Below are 19,521 nucleotides of genomic sequence, written 5' to 3'. Positions count from 1 at the left end.
TGAGCAGGGCTATATTGACTCCTCACCAGTGGTGGCTCAACAGATCTTCCATCGGTGGGGTTATCCGAGCAGCAATCTGTTTGCATCTCCTCTCAACCACAAATGCAACAACTTCTTTGCACTGATCGCCCCAGAGGGGGTGTCCCCCAGGGAAGCGCTCACCCACAATTGGCCTCCGGGTCTCCTCTATGCCTTTCCTCCATTACCTCTAATTCCCAGAGTACTTCAGAAAGCCAGACGCCTCAAGAGTCAACTAATCCTCACTGCCCCCTTTTGGCCTCGGCAGGTGTGGTTCCCCTTCTACGGTTTCATTTGAGGCATCCACCCTGGGTGTTCGATCCAGTTCCGGATCTGCTATCTCGTATGTCTTTCCTACCGCTCCCGAATCTTCAGACCCTCCATCTGACAGCGTGGTATGTCCACTTCAGTGATTTTGGCTAAGTCCAGGCTATCTTCACCCGTAAAGGAGATTATTCTTGTTTCCCAGAAGTCTTCTACTAGGAAAGTTTATTCCAGTAAGTGGAAGAGGTTTTTGGTTTGGGCGAAGAATAAGAATTTAGACCCCTTCTCTGGCCCTATTCCCAAAGTACTTTTCTTTTTGACCTCTCTCTCTCTTTAAGGAGGCAGCGATTTCAAATTTTCACCTTGGTGGTGTCTGTCTTTTCTGCGTGCCTCTGTAAGCCCTTTTTAAAAGGGGTTTTTCTATTACGGCCTCCTGTTAAAAATCCTTTTCCCCCATAGGATTTGACTTTGGTCTTGTAGGCTTTGACAAAACCACTCTTTGAACCAGCAGCTTCGTGTGATACTAAATTTCTCTCCTGGAAGACTGCCTTTTTTAGTGGCAATTACTTCGGCAAAGAGTTTCGAAGTTGCAAGCTCTTAACTGTCAAGCCTCCCTACTTAATTTTCCACAAGGACAGAGTGTCTCTGAAGTCTGTAAAGCCTGATCCATCTTTCATGCCTAAAGTGGCCTTACTGGCAAGTCTCAACCAATGTATTCATGTACCAGTATTTTTCCCTAACTATTCCAATAAAGGGGAGTGTATTCTGCACACATTGGATGGTCATAGTCAACTTCATTTTTATTTATATCGAACGTGAGAATTTAGGCATTCAGACCAACTATTTGTTGCCTTCTCTTTAAATAGAAAAGGCAGGGGTATTTCGAAAGTCACTGTTTCCCGTTGGATTTCGCAAAGTATTTCTTTAATTTATTCTTCAGAAGGTATTACCTTGGCTACACCAGTGAGGCCTCATTCTTCCAGGGCAGATGTTCTTCGCATTTCACTGTTGCAGTCATCACACTTTGGTGTTCTGCCTGCAGGTAGTCCTCAGTCGGCCTGAATACCAGAGTCTTAGGATTTCTGCATCGGATGCTGTCGCCTCATCCATGTCATCAGGGGTATAAAACATGCAGCCGACACCATTACATCAGCTTTTCTTGCCATGCAGGAGCCTGTAGCAGAAGTAGTTCGCAAGTGCCGGTCTGCAGCTACCTGAAATTTTCATTTTAGAGTTTCAAACCTGAAGTCTTCTAAAGCTAAGTACCCCGTTGGGGATCCTTTTTTTTTTTTTTCTTGCTCTAACCGATGTCAGAAAATTAACAATTGTCTTGCCTGTGGAAAGCAAATACCTCACAGAGATTTTCATTCTTACTGTGTTGCCTGTTTAGGCCCAGACCATGATGTCCCTCACTGTCTGTTTTGTGTCTTGTTCAACTCCCGAACTATTTGTCATCGGGCTATTTTTGTATCTAAATTCTTTTGCTGCCGTTCTCCGTATTCCGAAATGGCTTCGGTAAGCCATCCGACTACTGATCTTCCGAAAAAATGCAAAGATAAAGGCCAAGACGGACCACATAGGTCCAAAACTGCCAACGACTCTATCGTTAAGCTAGTCGCCAGTCCGCCAATACTCAGTGAGGTGCTTTCACAGCCCCTGCTACCTGCTTCTACAGATTTGCAGGCCTCTACTGAGACCTATTCGGAGTCCGGTATGCTGCGAGATGCGTCTTCGACTGTGGAACCTGTGGATGTCTCTACTTTGGATGGGTCCGGAGCCACTGTGCAAGCACTGGCTTCTGAGGGTGTATTCTGACCTTCCGATGTTCATATTAAACTGACTAATGACTAAATCTACCGAATTTCTCACGCCCAGAGTTTGCACTACGCCTAGGAAGCCGACAGCCAAAGCACATTCTCAAGCTCCCATGCCACATAAACATATGCTTAGAATGGCTGAAAATCTTATTGCTTTAATTAGGGGAAGCCAGCCTTCCCCCTTTAAAAGACAAAGAATTGATTTTCCTTCTGATTCTTCAGACAGTCTGATGACTCTGACCCCTGTGATTACCAGGACATACCCTTGTCTACCTATGAGGATTCTGATGCAGAGAGGATTCAATTCACTCAGCCTCCCCCCAGAGGACCTTTCTCTCGGTGAAACCTTGCATACCCCAAGAGAGCTTTTCCGCTGGGAATGCTAGTACTACCTACAGTCCAAAAAGAGACTTGGGGAATTTTTAGACTTGCCTCACCATAGGCCTCTAGCTATTCCCCCTGTCCTGGATATTGTAGATGTCTTCATGGAATCCACCTGCTCCTAGAAAGCCTGACAGATACCAGAGTACCTGACTCACAAATTTTTCTTTAAAAATCCCACTGCGGAGCCAGAGACTATTTTCAAGGGACCTAAAGGTATTGAGGCTTCGACAGCCAAAAACCCTACCCCTTCGGACAAGGATTCTAGGGTTCTAGACAGATGGGGGTAAGAAGGTATATATATCTCTGCAACTCTTGCCATCAGGGCTTTAAATTGCCAGTTTCACATGTTGAAATACCAACAGCATATTATTGATCTAATTAAACAAAAAATGTTGTTGATTCCCAATTTGTGCAGAAAATAAGGACTTACAAGATTTAATGCGTTTTGCAAACCAAGTTGGTAAACGTACTTTGCAGTGTGGTTTTGATGCCTTAGAAGCATCTTGCAGGGCTGCTGTCACTGGCTCTGTTCTGAGAAGGCATGCTTGGCTGAAGGAGCAAATGTTGCCAGACCATGTAAAAGCAAAATTACTTGATGCTCCATTAAACCAAGAATGTTTCTTTGGCACTAAAGCAGAAGAAGCTCTTAAAAAGATGGAGGAAAAAGCTAAATCCATGCAAACTGTTAAAGATTTCTTACAGGTACAGCCACCTAGATTCAGTAGACATTGGCCTTCAAAAAAACTGGTCCTTTCCAGTCCTTCTCAGCCCAAACCCAGGGGCAGCAGACCACAAAGACTACAGTCTCAGGGTATGCACAGATCTAAACAATGCCGTGCTCCCTCCTCAAAAACTGGGAGTGGTAAGACACCTCCCTGTGAAAGTTCACAATGACTTGTCCTTAATCCTTCCCAGCCATGCCCAAGTACTTGCACCCCTAGAAGGAAAACTTGCCCTGCATGCAAAAAACTGGGAGTATATTACCCAGGACCGATGGGTCTTAGAATCTGTATCCCTGGGATACAAATGTTTATTTCCACTCTCAGCCAACCCTAAGCGGATTAGTGAACCGGACTAGTAAAAGTGTTCCAATAACAACCACTTTATTCACGAAATTCAAGTTCACAGTCTGTGAACTTGAATTTCGTGAATAAAGTGAAGACTGTGAACTTGAATTTCGTGAATAAAGTGGTTGTTATCGGAACACTTTTACTAGTCCGGTTCACTAATTTCTGAGGTTTGGTCTTGGTCTTTTGCTGAACCCTAAGCGGATTGCCAGACCTTCCTCCAAACCAGTGGACAGAGGCCCAAAAGCAAGTATTTTCTCTTCTCAGTATCTGGGCTATCCAGCCTGTGTCAACAGAGCAAAGGGGACAGGGTTTCTACTCCAGGCCGTTCCAGGAAAGAGAACTCTTGGCGCACTATTCTGGATCTGTCAAACCTAAACACCTTCCTGGTGGTACCAAAACTCAAAATGCTTACACTGTAGCAGCTCCTTCCTATGCTAGCCAAGGGCTGTTGGCTAGTCATCCTAGACTTAAAAGAAGCTTATCTGCACATCCCCATAAGGGAATCTTGCAGGAAATATCTACGTTTCAGGGCAGGCTCTATGCACTATCAGTTCTCTGCACTTCCCTTTGGTTATCTATGCGCCTAGGGTATTTACAAGGTACTTGGACGATTGCCTGATTCAGGCGGACAGTCAGGAATCGATACTTCAGCACCTGACATTTGTAAAGACTCCTAACTTCTCTGGGGTACACCAACAAAAAGAAATCACATCTGGTACCCAGCCAAAAGATTGTATTCCTGGGAGCAAGCTTGAACACAACTTCCCAGATTGCATTCCTCACTCCAGAAAAGCAGGTTTATTTGGCAAATTATTTCAAACTACTGGCCACCCAAACCCAGCTATCTGCAAGAAAAATTCTGCAAACCCTAGGATTCATGGCCTCATGTGTTCTACTGATTCCATATGCAAGACTGCATATGAGGAAACTTCAGTGGTACTTAAAAAGTCTCTGGTGTCAGCATTCCTAGGACCTGGAAGCAGTGATTCCTTGCCTAAGGACAGAGTTCCTTTGTTACGCAGAGGGTTGGGGCAGAGGCTTGCAACCACATCAAGGGACTCCCTTTCTCACAACCCCCCGCATCAGACTATGCATGGGGGGCTCACATGGCAGGCAAATGCATTCAAGACAAATGGAGCCCAGGACAAATTCACCTGCATATCAATCAAAAAAGAAATGTTAGCTGTACAGAATGCACTGACTGCCTTCAAATACCTTATCCTGTCAGGACAACTCCTAATAAAGACAGGCAACACCACAGTTGTGTAACATAAACAAGCAGGGGGGAACTCGCTCCTACCCACTCTGCAGGTTAGCCATGGCTCTGTGGAACACTGCCTTAAGCAGCCAAGTGCACCTGCAAGCTCGCTTCCTGCCAGGCAAACAAAATTCACTGGCAGACTACTTGAGCAGAAATGTAATGGACCCACACGAGTTGAAACTGGAACCAAACTCATTCAAACTTCTAATACACAGGTGGGGGACACCAGAGGTGGAAATTTTTTGCACCCCCCCCCCCCCCCAAAACCATCAACTAAACAAATTTTGCACCAGAATTCCCCACAGCCAAGCTTGGAAAGTAGATGCCCTATCCTTAACATGGGAAAACCTCTCAATCTATGCCTTTCCCTCTCTGCCCCTCCTTCCAAAAGTACTCAAGATCAAACAGGGCAGGCCAAGGACAATCCTTATTGCACCAGACTGGCCACGCCAGCACTGGTACCCACTCCTACGCAGTCTTGACAGCAGTGCCACCCTAGCACCTACAGCAGACCCCCTCTCTGCTGTCCCAGCATGAGGGACAGGTTTTGCATCCTCTGCTGCAAACCCTGAACCTGGCAGCCTGGCTTATTCCCTGAATACATCGCCAGCAAACAGGTGCTGGATGTTATCCTTGAGGCCAAGAGGCAGAGTACTAGGAAATCCTATTCAGAAAAGTAGAATAGATGCTGTTCTTGGAGCCAGTCTCAAGGGAAGGACACAGCTGTGCCCTCCTTGCCTCAAATCCTAATTACCTAGCAGAGCTGCTCCACAAAGGCCTATCCTTCTCATCAATTAAGATTCATGCCTCTGCCATCTCAGCTCAGTACAATACTGAGCCACCCCTTTTCTCTCACCCTCTGATCAAACAGATTCTGAGAGAAGTTAACAAATTTAAGACTCCCTAAGAGAGCTCCCACTCCTGCCTGGGACCTTCTCTTTGTACTAGAGAAGCTCACGCTTCCCCCTTTTGAGCCTGCTGCTACAGCAGAGTTAAAATTCCTCTCTTGGAAAACAGCCTTACTGCTAGCCATCACTTCAGCAAGAAGTGTGCGAGTTACAGGCCCTTATGGCTGTGGAACCCTTCATTATCTTCCATGCGGACAGGGTTCCCCTCGGGACTAACATCTTTTATGCCCAAGGTGGTATCAAGTGTGGCTTTAAACCAGTCCATCCATTTGCCAACCTTTTTTCCTAATCCTCAGAATAAAGGAGAAAAGGATCCTGCACGTGCAGACAGCTCAGGTTCTACAGCTGCTAGTCAGCTTTGCTACAGGGACAGATGGCAAGGCCATTTCAAAACAAATCATTTCTAAATGGATAGCACACTGCATCCATTTCTACTACACTGTGGAAAACCTACCCCACAGGGGATCAGGCCTCATTCCACTAGGCCTACCTCAACCTCTACAGCTCTTCTCAGGAGAGTCCTTACCAGGGACATCCTGGAAGCTGCAACCTGGAGTTCTGTACACACCTTCACCAAACATTACCACTTGCCTATCTTTTCTAAATCCAGAGCTGGATTTGCCACAGCAGCCTTACAAGGTCTGCTAGCCAGCCCTACTACTTCTTGACTGCCTCCACCCTTCCTCAGCTTTGGGAATCGACCAAAGTGTGATCGCAACAGTGAAACACGAAGAACATAGTGCAGTTGTGTACACTTAACATAAATGTAGATGTTAGTGTATTCACTTTGCAGTCCAGCCCCCCCCCCCCCGTCTTTCTATACTTTCTACCTATCCTCTTTTTGGCCATATCTTATGGAAATGGCATTTACATTTTACTGGAGGTGTTACACCATTTGATTGCTTCCTATTTTAGGGGCTCCTGACATCTGGGGCAAGAAAAACTGATATAATGGCATCGGCTGCATGTTTTATACCCCCTGATGACTTGACGTCATGGATGAGGTAACAGCATCCAATGCAGAAATCCCAAGACTTTGGTATTCGGGCCAACTGAGGGCTACCTGCAGGCAGATATCCCAAGTGTGATGACTGCAACAATGAATACACACTAACCTTTACATTTATGTTAAGTGTACACAACTGTACTTTTCTACTTTCACTGCCTGTGCAGATCATCAATCTTTAGGTGACATTTGTGCAGCAGCAATGTGGTCTTCTCCTCCTATGTTTATTTCACACTATAAGTTGGATTTGATTTCCAGAGGAAGGGCTTAATTTGGCTCACCAGTTCTTTGGCATTTCCTTCCTTGAGACCTCCCAGGATTTAGGTAGCTGGGGACTCTGACCCTAATGTGAGGAATGGTGACTAGATAACATCAGATTTTAGTAATGTACTTACCATAACTTGGCATCTGTTTTATTTGTAGTCACCATTCATCACGATCCCACCCTCCAGCCCCCTTCCTGGAAGATTAGTCAGATTTGGAGGTTCTGTTTTGTTTATATACTTTGTCTTCCTTCCTTATGCAAACTCAATTTTGAGTGAGTGTAGGGCAGCAGAGCATTATGGGAGGGGAGGAGCTTGAGCTAAGCTGTGTTCCGAGTATGCCAGCTCAGATCCAAGACCCTAACATGATGAATGGTGACTACAGATACCAAGTTATGGTAAGTACATAACTATAATTCTCAGTGAAACCCCCTGCCTGTGATTGACTAGATAAGGAAATTTGATAAAAAGGCTGGCAAATCAGAAAAACTGTCTGTCAAGCTGAGTATGTGCAGCATGCTAAGACATACAGGTTAACAAGGCATCCATTTACTGGTGCCATTGATGAATATTTCACATGTGGATGAAAAGGTTGGAAAATAAAGCTTTAAACATGCCATAAAATAGCATCTAGGCCCCTAGACCTCTGGTTTAATTCAGTGACAACCCCCTGTGTTATTGCAGTATAGTCTTTAGTCCTGCACTGTGTGATGTCCTGTGTGTGGCTACACCTTCAGCCATGCTCTGTATGCTTTGGTTAAATCCCCTGTGTCCATGGTCCTCAAAAAAGGTGGAAACCTATTAAACCTGCACTTCAGAATCTTTCATGTACAGCATAAAGCTCCCACATGCTCTGTATGCTTTGGATGTTCATCGTGTTTCACTGTTGCAGTCATTACAATTGGGTTATCCTACTGGCAGGCTACCCGCAGTCTGCCTGAATTCCAAAGTCTAGGTCCGGCGTCAGTTGCTGTCACCTCCCTGACGTCAGTGTGCCAAGGGTATAAAAGATGCAGCCGACGCCATTTTCTTCAGTCTTTCTCGCCGCACGGTGCCCAAAGCAAAAGCAGTTGGCAAGTGCCGGTCAGCTGACTCTTGAGATTTTAGTGTTCGAATTTCAGATCCGAAGTCTTCCTTAAAAGCTAAGTACCCCGTTAGGGAAACTTTTTTCTTGCTCCAGACCGATGTCAGAAAAAGTTAATAATTGTATTTCTTGTGGGAAGCAAATACCTCATAAGGACTTCCATTCTTACTGTATTCCTTGCCTAGGCCCTGATCACGACGTTGCTAATTGTCAGTTTTGTGCTAGATTTAACCAACACACTGTTAAGCGTCGGTACGATTTTGCATTTCACTATTTTGGCAGAAGATTTAATTACAAGATGTTGGATAGCCATCCGACTAACGCAATTCAAAAGAAACGCAAAGAAAAGGAAAGGCATCCGAGGTCCAAAACTGACGACGAGGCTTCTTCTAAGCCAGTCACCGGTTCTCAGTGAGGCGCTTTCGCAGCCCCTGACGCCCGCTACTTTAGAGCCGTAGGCCACTTCCGACTCCCATGTGGAGCTGACTAGGCCGCTGGAAACTCAAGGCATTGGAAACTCAAGGTATTGGAACCTCGCAAGCAATTCCCTTAGATGGGTCCGGAGCCGCTGAGCAGGCATCTGCTTCTGAGGGGGTTTTCAAGCCTACACAGTTGTATGTTAAAACGACTTCAGCTTCAAAGGCAAAGACTAAAGCATCTCTAAAGACAAAGAAACAAGTACAACAGCCCCTTGGACAGGCCAACATGCCTAAAAAACAGATGCTCAAAATGGCCGAAGACCTAATTACTTTGATCAGGGGTTCCCATCCCCCTCCTGATAAGAGGCCTAGGCAAGAGACATAATATGACTCTTCAGATCAGGTTTCCATTTCCTCTGATTCCTCTTCTGATCAGGAATACTCTCTTCCTCCCTGTGAGGATTCTGATGCTGAAAAATCTATCCCTCCGGCCTCTCCTCCTGAGGATTATTCTTTTGGGGAAACTCTGCATACCATGAGGGAGCATTTCCACTGGGAGAGCCAAGATTATTCAGAATCTAAGAAAAGGCACAGAGACTTCCTTTTACTACCTCAGCACAGGCCCCTTGTTATTCCATCTGTGCTAGACATTGTAGATGTCTTTTCAGGAGTCCAGTACTCCTGACTCTTTACCTCCAGCTCCTGTTAAGCCAGACAGGTACTACAGGGTTCCTGATTCACACAAATTTCTTTTTAAGAACCCTGCTGCTGCTGACCCAGAAACTATCTCTCAGGGTCCCAAAGGGGTCAAGGCTTCCACTGCAAAAAACCCTTCCCCCTCTGACAGGGATTCTAGCGCACTGGACAGATGGGGAAAAAAGATTTACACTTCTGCTATCTTGGCTATACGGGCTTTAAATTGTCCGTTTCATATGCTTAAATATCTGCAATATATTATGTCAGTGCTTAAACAGAAAATGTTGATAAATTCTAAAATGCAGGATTTTTTGCATGCTGCTGAACAAGTGGGAAAGCATACTTTGCAATGTGGTTTTGATTCCCTGGAGGCCTCCTGCAGGGCCGCTGTTACAGGTTTTGTCATTAGGAGGCATGCTTGGTTAAAAGAACAGAATCTGCATGATCATGTTAAAGCAACATTATTAGATGCTCCATTACAGCATGATACCTTGTTTGGCGTTAAAGCAGAAGAGGTGTTGAAGAAAATGGAGGACAAAGCTAAATCTATGCAAACAGTCAAGGATTTCTTACAGGTACAGCCTCCAAGATTTAGCAGGCACTGGCCTACAAAGAATTGGTCCTTTCCAGTGTCAGACAGGCCACAAAGAGGCAGATACAGACGCCCTAGAGGCAGATCCCAGCCCCAAGGCTCATACAGGTCTAAACAATGGGGTGCTTCTACCTCCAAAAGCGGAGAAGACAAATCACAGCCATACAGGAAACAGTCCCAGTGACTTCCCCCTGCCTGCGCCAAGCACTTACCTTCTGGCAGCACCTTTAGGGGGAAAACTAGCACTTTTTTCTTCAAAACTGGCACATAATAACCCAGGACAAATGAGTCTTGGATATAGTGTCACAAGGCTACAGGTTTCACTTTCACACCCTGCCAAGGGCAAACGGTTTGCCAGACCTGCCAAAAAATCAGTGGGCAGAGGCACAAAGGCAAGTGTCATCCCTCATGGACATGAGGGCCATTCAGCAAGTACCACAGCAAGAGCAGGGACAAGGATTTTACTCAAGATTGTTCTTGGTGCCCAGAAAGGACAAAGTCTGGAGACCAGTACTGGACCTAGCTATTCTAAACACATATCTGGATATTCCAAGATTCAAAATGTTGACTCTGCAGCAGCTTCTGCCCATGCTGGGCAAGAAGGCTTGGCTTGTGACTTTAGACCTAAAAGAGGCATACCTGCATGTCCCGATCAGGCAGTCCTGCAGAAGGTACCTCAGATTCATAGCTGGCTCAATGCACTACCAATTCTCTGCACTGCCCTTTGGCTTATCTACTGTGCCCAGGGTCTTCACAAAATGCCTGGCACCAGTAATTGCATTTTGCAGACAGAGGAATACAAATATATCCTTACTTGGACGACTGCCTTATTCAAGCAGAGAACAAGGACATTCTACTACAACATCTGGCGTTTGTAAAAAGATTACTAACATGCCTAGGGTACACATTATCGAAAATAAATCAAAACAAGTACCCTCTCAAGAGATAATATTCTTGGGTGCAAGCTTAAATACAACTGCCCAGATGGCTTATCTCACACCAGACAAACAAAGGCAACTGACTACTTATTTCAAAATGTTGGCAACAAAAATTCTGCAGGCTTTGGGCTTCATGGCATCCTGCATTCTTCTAATTCCATATGCAAGACTGCATATGAGGAAACTTCAATGGTATCTAAAAAGTGTTTGGACTCAACATTGCCACAGCCTGGAAACAATAATTACCCTCATTCCCTGCCTGCAACAGGAGTTTTGATGGTGGACAAAGGCCTGTCACCACAACAAGGGATAGCCATTCGCTTTACCCACAGCCAGGCAGATATTAACAACAGATGCATCAGATTGTGCCTGGGGGCCCACATGGTAGGAAGATGGATTCAGGGCACATGGTCCGCAAGCCAAATGCATCTACATATCAACCAAAAAGAGAGGCTAGCTGTTCAGAATGCCCTGACAGCCTTCACGGATCTACTTCATTCGGGACAACTACTGATAGATGGACAATACTACAGTCATGTGGTACATAAACAAGCAGGGAGGCACTCATTCCTACCCCCTATGCAGACTAGCCATGAATTTGTGGGACACAGCATTGACTTGCCAAGTACATCTACAGGCACAATTCCTGCCAGGAAAGATAAATACTCTGGCAGATGAACTAAGCAGAAACCTCATGGATCCCCACGAGTGGAAATTGGATCCGCAAGTCTTCAGCATGATAACAAGGAATTGGGGGTGCTCGGACATAGATCTATTTGCCTCCCCTCACAACTGCCAACTGAAGAGATTCTGCACAAGGACTTATCACAAGCAAGCATGGAAAGTGGATGCTTTATCTTTCAGCTGGAAAAACTTAACAGTATATTCCTTTCCTCCACTGCCTCTCCTCCCCAAGGTACTCCTAAAAGTCAGACCAGAGAAGCCAAAAATGATACGGTTTGCCCCAGACTGGCCCCGCCAGCACTGGTACCCAATCCTAAGGAACTTGTCTCAATACCCAGCCTGGACATTACCTCAACTTCCTCACTTACTGTCCCAACACAACAATCCGATCCTGCACAGCCAACTCAAGACCTTAAATCTGGCAGCATGGCGGATAATGTAGTCATTCAAAACACACCTCTCTCTAAAGTGGTGACTGATGTTATTTTGGAGGCCAGGAGGCCTAGTACCAGAAAATCTTATGCTGAAAAATGGAAGAGATTCTGTGCTTGGAGCCAGGCACAAGGGATTGACACGACTGTACCAAATATTCCTCAGATTTTGCAATATTTAACTGAGATGCTGGACAAAGGCCTATCCTTTTCATCAATTAAGATTCATGCCTCTTGCCATTTCAGCTCATTACAATACAGAGCCACCTATTTTTTCTCATCCTTTTATTAAGGCAGTACCTCAGGGGAGCCAAAAACTTAAGGCCTCCAAGGAGGTCACTATTTCCTGCATGGCACCTCAATTATGTCTTGGAAAAACTCACCCTGCCTCCTTTTGAGCCAGCCTCTTCAGCTGATATAAATTTTTTATCATGGCAAACAGTTCTGCTCCTAGCAATAACCTCTGCAAGACGAGTCTCAGAGCTGCAGGCACTCATGGCTGTGGAACCTTTTATCATTTTCCATCCAGATAGGGTTTCTCTGAGGACAAACCCGACATCCTAAGGTAGTGTCCAGTGTGGCCCTTAACCAAACTATTCATTTGCCTACCTTTTACCCAAATCCACAGAATACGGGTGAGAGACTTCTGCATTCTTTAGACATAGACAGACAGCTGCGCTTCTACTTGGACAGAACCAAAGCTTACAGAAAGACTGAGCAATTACTAGTGGCATATGCTGCAGGATCTCAAGGAAAGGCCATCTCAAACTATTTCAAAGTGGGTAGGCCACTGCATTCATTTCTGCTATTCACAACATGGCATATCAGTGAATAAGGGCATTAAGCCACATTCAACCAGAGCAGCAGCCACTTCAGCAGCCTTCCTCAGAGGAGTACCAACCAAAGACTTTTTAGAGGCTGCAACGTGGAGTTCAGTGCATACTTTTACAAAGCACCATCACTTGCCGCGCACTATCACTTGCCACTCTACTCTAAATCCGGGGCAGGCTTTGCCACTGCAGTTCTGCGGGGCCTCATAGCCGCTCCTAATCCTATTTAGCTCCAGCCTCCCAACCTTAGCTTTGGGATTCAACCCAAATGTAATGATTGCAACAGTGAAACACGATGAACATAGTATAGTTGTGTACTTACCGTAAATGTAGATATTCGAGTGTATTCACTGTTACAGTCCAGGTTACCCTCCCACCATCCCCCTTATCTTTGCTGGAACTTATCTGTACTTCTCCATTCTATACAACCTATGTGGTGTATTTGCTTGTAGATGAAGGAAAAATTTACTTGGTGCATGCATGCTTTATTGACCATATTTTTAGCCTTCCCTTTTGGGGGCACCTGACATCTAGGTCAAGAAAAACTGAAGAAAATGGCGTCTGCTGCATCTTTTATACCCTTGACACACTGACGTCAAGGAGGAGGCGACGGCAACAGACGCCGGACCTAGACTTTGGAATTCAGGCCGACTGCGGGTAGCCTGCCAGCAGGATAACCCAATTGTAATGACTGCAACAGTGAGTACACTCTAACATCTGCATTTATGGTAAGTACACAACTGTACTTTATATCCCCTGTGTCCATGGTCCTCAAAAGTGGTGGAAACAGATTCTGAATTGCAGGTGTAATAGAATAGAGAAGTACAGATAAGTTCCAGCAAAGATAAGGGGGATGGTGGAATATGCGAGAGCTTTTACATTGATAGGAAAGAGTACTATAAATTTTCACTTGAGTCCACTGTCCAGCCTGACTTTCAGAGCTGAGCACTCTTCTACCATGGACAGGCTGATGTCTGCTTACCTGAAAACATTTGATGTCTCTGGTATAGAGGAAGTATCCATCTGTACCAACTTTTGTCCTTTTTCCCTTCGTACGAGTTTGCTTCAAGGGTATGTCACAGTTGAGTGTCATTGAAGAGTATGACTGAAGAGCATCAGACGTTAAGTGCATTGTTGAGGAATGTTCCTCTGTTAGAATTGACTTGTCGTTTTTATTAGATGATGTCCAAGAAACTGAATTCTGGTACAGAGGTGTGGAACTTCTCTGCTTCTGAGAATATTGATAGGTGTGCTTGCAGGTGCCAAATACCGCAAAGATGTACACATCTAACTCCAGGATGCAACTTGGCTAACTGTAGTATTTGCTAGTGGGTTCATATGAAGACTACAGAGAACACAAGAAGCCCTTCAGGTGCCCGGGCTAGATAGAGACTTGTGGTTCTTTTAAAATCATACTGTTTGCAAACTTGTCACAACAGAGTGGTGTAGGCATAAGCACATTTATAAGGGAAAAAACAGGGGGAGACCCTTGAACTTTCCATTTTAAAGTGAAGCTCCATACATATGAAGATTACAACAGTCAGACAACCCCCAGTCCAGCTACATGGGGCCACCACAAAGCCAGTTTGTCATTTTTTCAAGAGGACACTCCAGCAGGCCAAAGACAATGCGGTATGCTGCTCCTTAGATACCAGCTCCATAACATCTACCTTGGAATGACCTGTGATTATTATGGAATGACCTGTGATAGGGAAGGGGAGGGTGTAAAGAAGACACCTATGTCAGACACTGGCGGTATACCCCTCAGATTCCCAAATCCCTGGTGATTGCTTTTCCACTTAAGACTTTGAAATCTGCACCGGCACCAGAGATTGCTATTTTAAGCTAGGGTACCCTTTTGGACATTTTTCAGGCATCTCCAACAACGGATCCTTGCAAGAGATGCTAGACAAGGACACCTCCTTAGATAGGTGTACTGGAGATGCTGCTGTTTGTCAAATGTGTGCTGCTTGGAGATGCAGAGTTGAGCTCCAAACATGCTTTGACAGTAGATCCCACCATCCTAGAATGGACATTGTCTGTCTGTTTCCCGTTTATTCCCCTAATCCCCACAGCAATTCAAAAGTTTGAGGAAGAAAGGCCAGAAGTTTTCCTGTTAGACTTATAGACCAGGCAGCAGTGGATTTTACCACTTGTTTCAGATGGCAGAGGAGAAACACCTACTGCTCCTTCATGATGGAACCTCCTGACACAGTGAAGTGAGTCCCAAACACAACCTAAACTGTGCACGTTTAGACTAGCAGCTTGGATGATGTGATTGTGTTATTCTTTGGCCACCTTTTTGCTGAGGACTTGGCACAGTGAGAAACTGTGCCAAGAAAAAAACATGCCTAACTAAATAGAAAATATTCTCCCTCAGAAATGGAGGAGCCAGCACCCACTGCATGCGGGTGTGCAGTGGCTCTCTAGTTAGTATTTTATCTTGTGCTGCTGTACAGAAATAGCCGTGACATACTTTCACATTTGCTTGCAGGCTATCAGTTTCCTGAACCCTCCCCAAATGATGCATTTCCTAAAAGACTTGCTCCAATTTGGGGTTTCCCAAGAGGAGGTGCCCCACACTGGGATTTGAGTTTTGTATTGAAAAAATCTGACTTTACCATCTTGTAAACCAGCAGATTCTTTACTTTTAAAATTCCTTATTTGGAAAAACAAAACATTTTTCTTGTAGCTGTCGCCCCAGCCTCTCCACTGCAAACCTTGAGTGTGAGTGTGACCCCCTGTACACTAACCTTTATTAGTCTAGGGTAGTAGCACTGGATCAAGAAAGAATAGGAGGTTGATTCAGTGCTACTACCTTAGACTGGATGACTGTCTCTTGCAGATGTTCTTAGTGTTTCACTGTTAGTCATTACATTTGGGTAATCTGCTGGCCGGTTGCAAGCAGTCGGCCTGATTAACAGTCTTGCGTCCTGCGTCGGTTGCTGTCCCTTCTTCCGTGACATCAGGTAGTCAGGGGTATAAAACATGCTGCCGACTCCATTACATCAGTCTTTCTTGCCATGCGGTGTCCGAAGCAGAAACAGTTCGCAAGTGCCGGTCGGCAGACTACTGAAATTTTCGTTTTCGAGTTTTAGAACCGAAGTCTTCAACTAAAAGCTAAGTATCCCATTGGGGAAACTTTTTCTTGCGCCTTACCGATGTCAGTAAAAGTTAATAATTGCATTACTTGTGGGAAGTCAATACCTCATAAGGATTTTCATTTGTACTGTATTCCTTGCCTAGGCCCTGATCGTAACGTACCTTGCTGTCTGTTTTGTGCTAGATTTAATCAACGCACTATTAAACGTTGGTACATTTTTGCTTCTAAATGTTTTTGCTCATGATTTTAATTATCCAGAAATTACGTCCATTAGCAGTCCGACTACTGGAATACCTAAACACAAAGAAAGAGGCCGTCTAGGTCCAAAACTGATGACAACGCTTCTAAGCCAGTCGCTAGTTCGCCGGAACTCAGTGAGGTGCTTTCGCTGCCCCTGATGCCTGCTTCCTTTGATTTGCAGGTCTCTACTGAGACCCATTCGGAGTCCGGTATGCCGCGAGATGCTTTAAGTATTGAACCCGTGGATGTCTCTACCTTAGATGGGTCCAAAGTCGGTGTGCAGGCACCGGCTTCTGAGGGTGTTTTCAGGCCTAAAGATTTGTATATTAAACTGATGCCATCTTCAAAACTAAGGCCAAAATCTACTTCTATGTCTAAAAAAACGACGCTTTGACCACATGTGCAGGCCCCTATGCCTAAAAAACAAATGATCAAAATGGATGAAGATTTAGTTACCTTGATCAGGGGTAGACAACTCTCTCCTGCTAAGAGGCCTAGGCAAGACATTGATTATGTATCTTCTGATCAGGATTCTATTTCTCTGGATTTATCTATACCTACGTATGAGGACTCTGACGCAGAAGATTCCATTCCTTCTGCTTCTCCCTCTGAGGATTTCTTTTGGGGAAACTTTACATACCTTAAGGGAACATTTCCACTGGGAAAGTCAGGATTTCTCTGAATCTGAAAAGAGACTTAGGGATTTTCTTCTTCTTCCTCAGCATAGATGATGTTTTTTCAGAATCTAGTATGACTAGTGGTTCTCTGCCTCTGGCTCCTAGTAAGCCAGACAGATACTCCCACAAATTCCTTTTCAAAAATCCTACTGCTGACCATGAAACCATTTCTCAGGGTCTCAAGGGCATTAAGGCCTCTACAGCTAAAAATCCTACCCCTTCTGAAAGATTCCAGGGTGCTGGATAGATGGGGTAAGAAGGTTTACACTTCTTCAACCTTGGCAATCAGGGCTTTAAACTGTCAATTTCATATGCTTAAATATCGACAGCATATTATGGGACTACTTAAACAGAAAATGATGTTGATTTATGACTATGTGGAAAGTAAAGATTTACAGGATTTATTACATTCGGCTGAACAAGTTGGAAAACATACTTTGCAATGTGGTTTTGATTCCTTGGAGGCCTCTTGTAGGGCTACTGTAACTGGATCTGTGCTAAGAAGACATGCTTGGCTCAAAGAGCAAGCTCTGCCTGATCATGTTAAAGCAAAATTGTTGGATGCTCCTTTTACAACAGGACCGTCTCTTTTGGTAATGAGGCTGAAGAAGTGTTAAAGATGGAAGATAAAGCTAAATCTATGCAAACTGTGAAAGATTTCTTACAAGTGCAACCTCCAAGATTTAGTAGGCACTGGCCTACTAAGAACTGGTCCTTTCCAGTCCCTTCGAGAGCGGCTCAAGTCAAATCCAGACATTACAAAGGCTCCAGGTTTCAGTCACAAGGACCTTTTTAGAACAAAACAAAGGGGTGCCTCCACTTCCAAATCTAGAAACAAGGCACCTCCCTATGGTAAACAGTCTCAATGACTTCCCTCTACAATCACCAAGCACTTACCTTTTAGCCATCCCTTTGGGGGGAAAACTGCCACTTCATGCACAAAACTGGCAACTTGTTAGCCAGGACAAATGGGTTCTAAATATGTATCCCAGGGGTACAGATTTCATTTCCACACGTTGCCAATCCCAAACTGATTGCCAAATCTGCCCCCAAATCAGTGGGCAGCTGCCCAAAAACAAGTTTTGTCCCTCAAGAACATGGGGGCTATCCAACCAGTACCAGAAGAAAAGGGACTAGGTTTCTATTCAAGACTTTTTTTTCTTGGTACCCAGAAAAGACAAATCATGGCGTCCAATTCTGGACTTATCCACTCTAAACACATTTCTGGACATTCCAAAATTCAAGATGCTGACTCTTCAACAGTTCCTAGCTATGCTAGGCAAAGATGCCTGGTTGGTTGGTAACTCTAGACTTAAGAGGCTTACCTACATATCCTAGTCAGGGAATCTTGCAGAAGATACCACCGCTTCAAAGCAGGCTACTTGCATTACCAGTTCTCTGCACTGCCCTTTGGCTTATCTACTGCACCCAGGGTCATCACAAAGTGCCTGGCTTCAGGAATTGCATTTTGCTGGCAAAGAAATATTCAGATATATCCATACCTGGATGATTGTCTAATTCAGGCAGAAAACAAGGACATTCTTCTAAAACATCTGGCGTTTGTAAAAAAGGGTTCTAACTTGTCTAGGGTGCACCATAAACGAAAAGAAATTACAAATGGTACACTCAAAAAATTACATTCCTGGGTGCAAGCTTGAATACAACTGCCCAGATTTACCCTTAGTCCAAAAAAGCAAATTCAATTGGTGACCTACTTCAAACAGGTGGCCACAAAAACCCTGCTATCTGCAAGACAAATTATGCAAGCCCTGGGGTTCATGGCCTCCTGCAGTCTTCTAATTCCATATGCAAGACTGCATATGAGGAAACTTCAGTGGTACTTAAGTTTATGGAGCCAACATTGTCACAGCCTGGAAACAATGATTCCTATTATACCTTGCCTGCAGCTGGAGTTCCTATGGTGGGCAGAGGCCTGCCACCAAAACAAGGGACTGCCATTCACTCCACCCCCTGCCGCCCAAATCCTAACTACAGACACATCAGACTATGCTTGGGGGGCTCATCTGGCAGGAAAGTGCATTCAGGGCAAATGGAGCCCAAATCAAAGGCACCTACATATCAATCCGAAAGAGATGCTAGCAGTACAGAATGCACTGACAGCCTTCAAGGACTACCTTCATCCAGGACAACTAATGATAGACAGACAACACCACAGTTATGTGGTACATAAACAAGCAGGGGGGGTACACATTCCTACCCCCTTTGCAGACTAGCCATGGCATTGTGGAACACTGCCTTGACCTACCAAATACAACTACAAGCACAATTCCTGCCAGGAAAGCAAAATAATCTGGCAGACGAACTAAGCAGAAATCTTATGGACCCACACGAATTGAAACTGGAGCCTCACATTTTCAACATGTTGGCACACAAATGGAGTCCAGACATAGTTCCGGGTGTGAGGCAAAAAGATCTATCAGTTGGACAAATTCTGCACCAGAATTCATTACAAAAAAGCTTGGAAAGTGGATGCTCTATCAGTCTATGCTTTTCCCCCTCTGCCTCTGCTCTCCAAAGTTCTAATAAAAGACAGACAGGACAAACCAAAAATGATTCAGATTGCTGCAGACTGGATGCTCCAACACTGGTACCCACTCCTGCGCAATGTGTCGCACCTGCCTCAGACACCTTACCTACTGTCTCATCAGAACTACCAAATTCTGCACACTCTGCTCCAAACCCTTGGCATCCCTCAGCAAACCTGTGATGGATGTCATGTTTTGGAGGCTAGAAGGCCTAGTACTAGAACATCTTATGCTGACAAATGGAAAAGAGTCTGTGCCTGGAACCAATCACAAGGAATAAGCACAGCAAT

At 44.8% G+C, this 19,521-nt stretch overlaps 1 protein-coding gene across 3 annotated transcripts in view; it reads left to right on the top strand.

Moving 5' to 3' along the window:
- Window positions 1-19,521, top strand: part of ERF (ETS2 repressor factor) — a 322,944-nt gene that overhangs the window by 179,447 nt on the left and 123,976 nt on the right. The gene's annotated exons all lie outside the window — the stretch shown is intronic.

Source organism: Protopterus annectens, chromosome 8.part0 (assembly GCF_019279795.1).
Source record: "Protopterus annectens isolate FY-2018-M chromosome 8.part0, PAN1.0, whole genome shotgun sequence".
Lineage (NCBI taxonomy): Eukaryota > Metazoa > Chordata > Ceratodontiformes > Protopteridae > Protopterus > Protopterus annectens.
This window is presented reverse-complemented; position numbering and strand designations above follow the sequence as displayed.